Raw genomic sequence first — 10,228 nt, forward strand, 5'->3', positions numbered from 1 at the left:
CCAAATTATCTTTAAAAATCTCGGGTGGTTCCGGGAAAGATTTGGTAAAGCTAAAAGCAGCAAAGCCTAGTATCCACAGATTAATTTATTAATATTGGTATTGAAAAATATGGAACAGATTCTGTGGAATAGATTTTGGCCATAAAATATAAGTTTCAAAGATCCGTAACTCCTAATAGTGGTTCTCAAATGCTATGACAAATATATTTTCTGCTAAAATAGGCTAGCCATATATACATATATATATATATATTTTATTTATTTCATTAAAAAAATTACAGAATATATAGTATATCATTAGTAAGTAAAATATCAATATTTAAGTTAGTAACAATGACAATGTTGAAAAATTAATGTTTCAATAATAGAACAATTTCTAATAGAAGAAAAAGTAAATATGTATGAGTGTTATAAAGATATGGCATAATATACTATATTTGAAGTTGTGCATAACCTGCCTCGCTAGGCAAACCTGTGTTGAGGCAGATTTTTTGTTAGTTATTTCTCGCACTTTGTCAATAATACATTATTTTAGGTTACATTTTTATTAGCATATACACAATACAAATACAGCAAGTTTTAGCACAATACATACTATAATAACTATCAATGACAAGGCGTTTGGTTATGTTACATTATTGTTTGCATATATATAAAAAATTAATAATGTGTTCAATAGAACATTGAGAATAAGATTTGTATAATTTTTATCATCATAGTAACTAGAGTACCACAAAGCCTGCGCGGGTGGGAGATATCTTAATATATTGAATTAAATTGAGTATTCGGCCCCTTCCACGTTAACATTTATTTAAAATTAATACCTTAACCCTTCAGGTGCAACACTATGTAAACGTACAAAATGCATTTTTAATTGCATCACAGTAAAGAGCCAGTCGCCTATTATGGCGTCTCAGAAGGTTTGCCACGTTGCTTTTTACTTTTTACTTGGGTAACAAAACTCTTCAAACACGCGGATGGCGTAGCATCGTAACAAAGACGTCCACTTTTAATTATAATATCATAATTTAAAGCTGTGCATTAAAAAACTTGACTCTGTAAACGTCCACCGTTGTTTTATTGTTTACCCGAGTTCAACGTCATCTGAGACCTAAGAAATTTCCTGTTTACTTCAATCAGGGCGTTTTTCTTCCTGACTTTATCAGTGAAGAGGGGTTGTTTCATTGTGGGTAGGCACTCTGTGTAGGCATTTAATTTCACCAAAAATAAGGGTTGCGTACCCTCGGGAGCGGAGGGGTGACACAAGAATCAACGCGCATAACGACCACTGGCGTTACATATTCGTGACACATGCTCTGGCCTCAAATTGTTGTGCAAGGGGGCGGAATGTTGATGGAAATTAAAACAAATTAATGTGGGGAATATTATACTGTTTTAATCATAAACACCTCCCTTAGGAAATTAAAGAAAAACATAACGAAAAATTCAATAAAACCTTTTTGTTGAGCTTTGTTTGTTTGGTGCTTTGCATAAGTATGTGTTTGACTAATACTTTCATAGGTATAAAAATATACCTGCCTATAAACAATACACGTACGGCTCCTCGAGGGACAAACTTATGTAAAAACTCAGCGGCAAATCATTTTAAGGAGTGCGTGTTGAATGTATTATTTGTTCACACCGATAGTATCAAAAGTCCAGAAAAAGGTTTTCGAAATAGTTTGGAACAGCTGCCCGTAGTCTCTTTTTAACCCGCAATAGTCCAAACATACTGGGTAAGTAGCAAAGTTTATCAATTATTATAAGAATTTAAAATATAATAATTGAATTAAAAATAGTAAATGAACATGAAATACTCTGTATACACTACTATTAATCAATAATAATCTAGATGTTTCAAAGCCAATGACTTCTTCGTCAGGATAATTGAAATTATCGAATTGACGAAAAGTAAGTAAAAATATTATAATGAGAGCTAATTCAATTATTTATTACTATAAGAAAAAAAAAATAGTTAATTATTACATTGTTATTTACGTTATTTTTTTAAAATAACACATTATGTATATATCGAAAACTTTTATAATTCAACATAACATAATCAAAGAATTACAAAGAATGGATGAATAAATAAGAAAAATATAATTAAAATCAATACCAATGCGAAAATTAATGGCTATTTAAAAAATACAAATGTTTGTTATTAGTATTTAATTTTAAAATGTGTAAATAATCAAGTTAAAGCCCATAAAAGGACATCAATAAATAAAGAAACAAATAATAATTCTCTATTTAATGACACCACAACACTAGTAAGAATCTCTTTGAAATTATTTACCTACTTATCTGTATCTTGTTCAAATTCATACTTCTGAAATTTGGTGTTTGGTGCAGGTTTGGTTACAGATGTATAGGTATGATATGATTTAAGATTTTCACGGCAAAAAGTAATAAAATGATTTATTTTGAGCGTATTATGCCGTGTTGCGCTACTTCCTTCTTTAGCCAACGTTTTGGACAGCGTTACTATGTCCATTATCAGACCAGATGTATAATTGATATAATTTATTTAGCATATTTGTCTGCTCTCATCACGGTTAAAAACTTCATTAAATGAACATACATTTATACGTACACGAGGTTTGAAAGTTTGATTTGGCTGTCAGTATCAATGTCATTTATTATGAGTGATCAAAAAAAAACAATATGACAACCGATTCCCAATTTTTTTTTGTGGTGTGAAATCATATCATATGCAATTTAAAACCAAGTAGATTCCTCTCACGCCATCAAAACTGGTGTTTTTTTCATTCCCAAAAAATCGCAGGCTTTATATGGAAAAATAATTATAGTTTTCGTTGATTGAAAATCATTCGATTAATGAAATAGGAATACAAAAAATAATAGATTAAATAAATTGTTATCAAATCTTATTATTTAAAATTCCGAGTAATGGCCTAGACTCGTAAGAGCTTAACAATTTAATAAACTTCATATTCCGTCAAGATCAACACGATAAACAAATTTATTTCATTTACCAACAACCAACATTAGGAAAAAATTCCACTTACACGTGCGCAATATAACACAAAATTTCAAATTATAGAAATTTTAAGAAATAGTCTACAGAAGTATCGAATAGAAGTAACGCTTGCGATCGTAAATTAATACGTAAGTACGGAATGTATAGGGAGTATCTCCTATCCTTATCTTATATTTTTCTACATCTCCCTCCTACTTGAAATTACTTTTAAGACACAATTGAAATCCATATTTAAGATACTTTAGTATAAGAAACGTTTTTGGCTTGACTTCAATTAACTTAATACAGGGTTTTCCAATAAGAGGTGTTATTTTGAATAGCCCGCTATTTTGGTAGATGTTACTTTTGAAGCTGTCGCAAAATTGTGTGACTGTTTGGTGCGGTTTATGGTCCAAGCAACGAAACCATTGATTGTTTACGATTTAATATCAAAATAACACCTCTATTAAATAACACCTATTGGAAAACCCTGTATTTATCATCATATACCTAAGTATAAGCTTTTTGTGAAAATTTAAAAACATTAACATAACATTTCCCAGTTGTCTCACGCAAACTTAGTGTAATTCTATATCAACTTCGACATTTTATATCAATCGCGTATCCAACATGTCTCCGCATTTACAGATCCAATATTATTCCGGTCAGTGGCTGAGATGGAATCGCGTCTGGGTCAACCCGGGCATCATGAGTTTAATTTCTCGGCTGTCTTCCGTCTTCCGCCTCGGCACAAGCAATACTTTCCTCTTTCTGTGGTGGAAGTAGAAGATATTTAAATTATTGTTAGATTATTCGTTAGCCTAGAATGTTTGTCTTTCTTTCATTAAAAATAAAATAATATGTATATTTATTACAATACCAACTATTAACGTTCAAGTCTCCCTATCTTGCGTGGGCCAACTCTCCAACCCAAGTCTTCTTTAATAGAAAATTGTTTTTTAAATGTATTATCGCCAAAAGCATATTTCAAAATACGACTATTATTACAGAAAAAGACATTATTACCTTTTTTAATAAATGTCTTCGAAAAATCTAAAATACATCAAATGTTACGAAAGTACACGCAAAATGTAAAAAATAGTCGTGACATAGAACGGTGTCAAAAGCTTGAGTTTTAGTGAGCTATCTAGAGACATTAGTTGTAAGTAATTTACAGCAGTGCCATGTATTTTGAAGGTTTTTCTTTTAACAAATGTTTAAGTTAGTTTATGTCCCCTACTTAAGTTTCAATTCAAAAATGTCCTATCATGTGTCGTTGTATTACAGGTTGTCACGTATCGAATTGACACGTTCAAAACTCCCGCGAATTCAAATTAGTACCTATCAGTTGTAACCATTGTTCGCGGTGCGCATGCGTGCACCGTGAGGTTGGTAAACTGCACAACGCCACACACGCGGGCATTCACCAACGGCCGCCCCTCACTCGCAATCTGGCCTCGGCCTTGATAACATGTGAGCGTTACCGCCAACAGAGACGCAAACATAAGCGCGCCTAAATTAACGACTGTTTTCTCGCACAAGTAATTTATAAAACCTATATCAATTCTGTGCCAATTCACGATGAAGAACCGTGCGCGCAATAGCGTGTACAGTACAGCCGATGACCGCTAATTGTGGTTCAACAAGTACGAGATTCATCCTGCAAAACCCATGTAAGCTGATAACTATAATTCCCCTGTATGTGCCTTTTATGTTGAATCATGCTCACCTACAAAGCTTGCCAGCCAGTACCTAAAATACCGATAGAGATTGACCCAACGAAAAGCTAGAAATGTTAGGATGTTTATTACTCTTTTCATGTGTGTATTCTGTTATATAAATGTGCTTTGTGAATATACTTTCATATCCCATTCATTGCGTTTCCTTTGACGAATATGGAGTGGTTGTCTGGCCTGCAGTCCCTCGTGTAAAAGCCCAATTGGCTGACCTAATCCCTGATGTCATGGAACTCAATCTCTACCACCTGAGCTAACGCCGATTTGTTCCAAGGCACCCTTTCTACGACGGGCCCCGTGGGGAATTGCGCCCCCTCACACCGGCGTCCCTTACACTGTCGCCTAACATGGGGCAATTTTTTTTTTTGTCATCCCTTCAAGCCAACAACAGACTACCTCATGTTCGTCAATTGAAATCCTCTCTATGTACATTATTCTTGTAACAACATGTGATTTCCTTCTCAGCAAATGTCCACAAACCGTCCCAAAAAACCGTTTTTTTTTTGGCGCGCTCGCAAAACTCGCTTCACAAAATGGCGGTCCTTCGTGTTCGCACTTTGCCGCGTCACGAAAACAGACACGACAACCACAAACAAATACAACAGAGTTGTTTTTGTTTCTCAGCAAGCATAAACATCACGAATTCGTGTTTGTTTATTTTTTTCCAAGCTCACTTCAGGATCGTAATGTCCCTCGCATAGTAAACATTACCTACAGACAAATCACCTTCCTCCAACGAGTTTAAATAAAAGCACGGGTTTGTTTCAACACTAATTACACATTTATTCCTAATAAATTATAGGTACAACTGCTTTTTCCTCTAGTGTGCAAATACGAGTGTTAACCCTCCAAGTGCCTTCGACGAGTGTTAACCTTCCAAGTGCCTTCGACAAGTGTTATCCTTACAGCAAGTGACGTGAAAAAGTGAAATTAAATTCATTCCTTTTCTTCAAAATTCTCAATTTCAAAGCAAAATCTCTGGCCAATTTTTTTTCTCAACAAGTGAAAGTGACTAGTGAAACTAAAAAACACAGTTTTACAAAGCAAAGTCCTGGCCAATTTTTTTTCTCAACAAGTGAAAGTGACTAGTGAAACTAAAAAACACAGTTTTACAAAGCAAAGTCCTGGCCAAATTTTCAAAAATTCAAAACACTTCAAAAATTCCGGAACACAATCGTCTTCTTTCTTAAAAAACATCAAGCAAACCATCAAAATGGATCCACCCACTGCACCTACAGGAATTACATTTGGTGTAATCACCAACATTTTCCAATCAAAAAGAGAAATATTACTCCAAGCTCTTCGTAAAAGGGACCTGTCGCCAACTAACAAATCAAAGAAGTCACTCATAAATTACGCCTTGTACTTCAACAAGAAATACATCAGGAATTTACGTTTCAATTGCCCCGAACCAGTGGAAGCAAAAATAATTACACCAGTACCACCTGAGTCTAAAAACATACCAACACCAGTCATTCCACAAAATAAAAGTTACGACCTAACTTCCTGGAAAATTAAGTTCAACGGTCGCTCCGATGTGGAAAATTTTATTGACAGAATAGAAGAAACTGCCCAAGTCAGAGGAATTCCCATAGAAATCCTACATCGCAACTTTATCGACCTCATTGCTCCCGAATTACTCTCGTGGCACAAATTACACAAAAAAAGGGCAGATTCTTGGCCCAAACTAAAATCAGCCCTCATCAACAATTTTGGAAAAAAGGAAGCACAGCACAAAATAAAACTGTCGTTGTTTGCAATCAAGCAACTTTCGAACGAATCAGTTGCCAACTTCATACAAAGAGCTGAATTCACAAACGCCAGGCTCTCTTCACCTGTTTCGGACGACGAACTTTTGCCGGTTATAATTGATGGTCTCCTCCATAAATATGAGAACATCATTACATCACAAAAAATCCTCAGCATAAACCAACTTAACGACGTTTGCCTTCTATTGGAAACATACCAAAACAGAAGAAAGGACTCTAACGATGCAAACGAAATCATCAAACCAAGCAGATCCTCTGGTATCAAACCGGAATATAATGAAAGAAAAATCTGCTCATTCTGCAAAAAAACCGGTCATTCTCAAACTACTTGTTTTAGGCAAGCTAACCTCCAAGAACCCCGGGACACCAGAGCACCTAAGAGACATTCTTCCCAAAACCGCTCTCCACCTCGCGACAATCTACGAGAAATTTTCAAAAAACCAAGACACAATTACGAGAGATTACACGCTCCCAATAAAGTTGTCAAACCTCCACCGGACTTTTCGAAACCCCCTCCAAATTGGGTAAACAAGAAGCAAAAAAACTAATACCCAACCTCTCGGGAATCCATTTCACTCCAAGGCCTAAGGAATGGATAGAGTGGTTGAGACACGTAAAATACTTCAACCAGGCCTTACATCTTTCAACTGTTAGTTGCAAAGAAGCTCAAGACGGAAGACCCTACGCTCAATTCTCCGTCAATAATGTCACCTTTTCGGGACTTATGGATAGTGGCGCATCTATTAGTTGCCTCGGCAATAATGCACACATACCTTTCGTCAATTGCGGATTTAGAATCAAAATGCATTCTACACACGTTACAACCGCAGACAACACAGCTCAAACTGTCACAGGTTCTCTAGCACTACCTGTCAGTTGCGGAAACAAAACAATCACGATCAACTTCTTAGTAATTCCTTCGATATCCCAGAACTTCATCCTCGGTGTAGACTTCTGGAAGGCCTTTGTCGCCCCCCAGGTATTTAACACTTGCAACAACACCTCTCACTCCACACAAGTTAGTGAGATTCGTACAGTAATACCTTACGAAAATCTAAGTTCTGCTCAATCACAACAATTAAAAGAAATGATCAGCAAATTCGAATCAATATCTTTCGAAAAATGCGGCTTAGGACTAACTAACCTGGTCGAAGACCACATCAAAACCACTGGGCCACCCATCAAACAAAGGTACTATAACCTAGCTCCCCAGAAACTTAAACAATTGGAAAAAGAGTTAGACGAAATGTTGAGTTTAGGCGTGGTAGTTCCTAGCAGAAGCGCCTGGACAAACCCAACTCTACTTGTGTCAAAAAAGGACGGCTCTGCACGATTCTGCATCGACAGTAGAAGACTTAATGCTTGCACTGAGGCCGACGCCTATCCACTTCCATTTGTTCACGCCATCCTCGACAAACTACGAAACGCCAAGTTTATATCTTCAATTGATCTAAGCAAAGCTTTTTGGCAAATACCATTAGACGCTGCATCTTGTGAAAAAACTGCATTTGTCATACCAGGTAGAGGTATGTTCCACTTTAAAAGGTTACCATTCGGCCTCAAAAACAGCCCTGCCGAACTACAAAGGTTAATGGACAAACTATTCGGCCCAGAATCGGATAACAACTTATTTTGTTACCTAGACGACCTCATCATCATAACTGACACTTTCGAAAAACACATTGAAATGCTGGAAAAAGTCTTCCAACAACTCAAACTCGCCGGTCTCACCATCAATTTGAAGAAATCAGAATTCTGCAAGTCCCGCTTGCGTTATTTAGGCTTTATTGTCGACGAAAAAGGTCTGAGAACAGACCCAGCTAAAGTCGAAGCCATGGCAAATTTCCCCAGACCCAAAAACGCAAAAGAAGTCAAAGGTTTTCTAGGACTTGCCGGTTATTATAGAAGGTTCATCAAATACTTCTCCAACATCGCAGCACCCCTCAACAAAATCACTGGTACACGCAAAGGCATCATTAATTTCCTATGGTCCCTTGAAACCGAAAAAGCCTTCATCACTTTGAAATCTGCTCTACAAACAGCACCCGTGCTGAACTGTCCTGATTTTACGCTTCCTTTCACGCTCCATACAGACGCTTCTAATGTTGGAATCGGCGGAGTACTAACACAGGAATTTTCCGATGGCGAACACCCTGTAGCTTACTTTTACAACTTACGCAGGAAACATGTCACTTTTAATAGAGAAGATATTGTCTGGAGAAGAAATAACACATTGTCACAAGGTGCCATGTACTTCTCTGCCAAATTGGCACCCCGCTTTATCAAGGCTAAAGTACTGAGAAAAATCTCAGATTTGGTGTACACCCTGTCCGACATTTCTGGTAAACACATAGGCAACTACCACATAAAGGACATTGTCAAGGCTGGAAAAATGGAAACAATAGAAACCATCACTCCTGTCCCTACGTTTGTACCTCATTGGCAGAAACAACCACTGTCATACACTACAAACTTTGCATAAACAACTATTTATGACTTGTACTATTGATTTCACAAGCCGTCTACCAAAGTGTTATTCGTTTTTTGTCGAAATCATTAGCCTTTTGACCATAATGTTCTTGATTTTCATAAATTAATCATCCATTATGGTTTGTCGTAAGTAAATCTTACACGACAAGGTACAATAAGTGTCAATTGTAACCTTGACCTCGGTACACTATTTCATTGTATATAAACTTTTGTTCCTATTTTTTTCTCACATTTCATCTTTTCTCATGTATACACCTTTTTTGAAACTGATCATTTCAGAAAAGAGACACCTCCTCAATGTCGGTTTGTATTTTTTGGTACGCGCGATGCTCAAAAATGTTCTCCATTCTCTGTTCCCAACACACCAAGTTCTCTTGTCATATCATTTTATATTATTGTTTCTTTTTGCCCATGTTCTAGCAATTGTCCTTCATATTTGTTCTAATGGGTTTCATCGTACATAAAACAATGACCCTTTGCAACATGCACCCAATTGAGGTGAATGTTCAACCCCTGTAATTTGTAATCATAATGCGTGTGTAATTCCAGTTCGGTATCGTCATTTGATTCAAGTTACACAGGTGTAACAAATACAAGTTACAATTACCATGTTAAAGTTTTTTCAGTTTTACCAAAATTGAATGGCGCTCAACTATCCCATTTGCTCTTGTCTTTTTTCAGAATTTGATATTGACACGTCATTTCTGAAAATAGTTGTTGTAAAGAAAGACAAATTGCAATTTGTCTTCCTCATCAATAACATTGTACCATGCATAACACCTTTCGGTCACATTGAGTATGTAAAATCATAGGATCTCAACTTACTGACCTAAACCTGTTATATAGTCGCACTTTATTTTGTCTTGAATGACATTAATTTGCTTTGTTAAAATACACCAAGCCAGGTCACTCATATTAAGTTATCCTGTGTCTCAAGGTGCCCTTTTGTATATAAAAATGTATAACATGTATAGTTCACAACATTCGTGTTTGTGGCAATTGTGGTAACACCAAGTGTGTTTCCTTGCTCATTTTGTGTGGTCATTTTAAGTAGGTAAAACTCAATCAGGTCTTAAATAAACCACTACAAACCTTTCTATTGTAAGCAAAGAGTAAGTAAAACCAAATAGGTCTCTTTCGCTATATTCACAACTTTTTTTGTCTTGTATAAAACATCCTTGTTGACATATGTCTTGTATTATTGCCAACCATCCGTGTAAACTCAGCATAAGTTAGTGTCATCACACAAC

The sequence above is a fragment of the Hesperophylax consimilis genome, chromosome 3 (genome assembly GCF_061612785.1).
Source record: "Hesperophylax consimilis isolate HC1 chromosome 3, BYU_Hcon_1.0, whole genome shotgun sequence".
In the NCBI taxonomy this organism is placed as follows: domain Eukaryota; kingdom Metazoa; phylum Arthropoda; class Insecta; order Trichoptera; family Limnephilidae; genus Hesperophylax; species Hesperophylax consimilis.